Genomic DNA, 1,592 nt, shown 5'->3' with positions numbered 1-1,592 from the left:
TCACAGCAACCTCCAACTCCTAGGCTTAAACGATTCTCTTGCCTGAGCCTTCCAAGTAGCTGGGACTACAGGTGCCCACCAGAATGCCCAGGTATTTTTTGGTTGTAGTTGTCATTGTTGTTTGGCAGGCCTGGGCTGGATTCGAACCCACCAGCTCTGGTATATGTGGCTGGCGCCTTAGCCACTTGAGCTACAGGCACCGAGCCAAGACAAAATCAATTTTGCACTCAACTGAGGTTGCAAGACAAAACAGGACTTCAGCATTTGCTTATGTAGGACAGAAGCTACTGAATGCTGTACAAGTTGATAAGATGATTCCATTTGAAACTTTTTAACAAATTGCTGACAGCTCAGTGTGGGCTAACAAAAAAATGTGGAGTCCTCTCTTATAGGACTTCCCCCAGAAATTCCACAACACATTCATAGCCATGACAGAAAAGAATCCAAGAAAGCCTTCCCATGGTGTAACTGGGAAAAAGAGGAATAGCAGACACTGCCTAAATTGGCCAGACCCACATCCCTAAGGAAGAAAAGTCTTATTAATCTGCAGATGGAAAGGTGACAAAAATTATAGCTAGAGGTTATGGTGGAAATCTGCTGCAGGTGCAGAAGGGGAACAGATAACAAAAGCTCTACCGCTTAGGAAGAGCAGGAATATTTGTGAAGATCACGACTCTGAGATCCAGGTTCACAGTGCCTGGCTAAGACTGAGGCTTAATCAAAATATCAGAGAATGCCCCACCTACCACCTTCCTCCACATGTGCTAGTGACCATATATAGCAGAGCTACAAGAGAGAGATTCTTTCTGGGGAGCACTAGGGAGACCCAAACCCATATAGAGAACACATATTCAGAAAAGCTCTCTGGCAAATTAGCCCACATCATAAATATAAAGCAAATAGAGGAACTTGAAGCCTCTGGCACAATGAAGGTAACTGTAACAACCAGAAACTTCAAATCTGCCCAACTCCTGACTAATTATGACAACTTCCCATACTAAAGGTCTAGGAGAAGGAAAGGCAGGTTCATCTCTAAACATTAAAATAAATTACCTTGGTGGCTCCTGTAGCTCAGTGGATAGGGTGCTGACTACGTACCGCAAGGCTGACGGGTTCGAACCTGGCCCAGGGTAGCTAAACAACAATGACAACTGCAACAACAACAAAATTAATTGCCAGTTGTTGTGGTGGGTTCCTGTAGTCCAACTACTTGGGAGACTCAGGCAAGAGAATTGCTTAAGCCCAAGAGTTTGAGGTTGCTGTGAGCTGTGACGTCACAGCACTCTACCAAGGGTGACATAGTGAGACTCTGTCTAAAAAAAATTACCTTAATAATGTTCTATTCAATTTTTTTGGCTCCCAGAAACAACAGACATTTGTGTGACACACAAAAAGGCAAGAAAAACATAGTCCAAAGAGATGAAGCTTATATTGGAAACAGACTCACATATGACACCTATGTAGAAACTATTAGACATTAACTATGATTAATATGTTAAAGAATCTAAAGGAAAAAATAAATAGCATGCAAGACCACATAGATAACTTCAGTAGAGAAATGGAAATCATTATAAAGAATCGAATGGTAGGCA

The sequence above is a fragment of the Otolemur garnettii genome, unplaced genomic scaffold, assembly GCF_000181295.1.
Source record: "Otolemur garnettii isolate 467f Iridium unplaced genomic scaffold, OtoGar3 scaffold00079, whole genome shotgun sequence".
NCBI classification, from domain to species: Eukaryota; Metazoa; Chordata; class Mammalia; order Primates; family Galagidae; genus Otolemur; species Otolemur garnettii.
The sequence above is the reverse complement of the archived record's forward strand: the minus strand, read 5'-3'. Positions refer to the sequence as shown.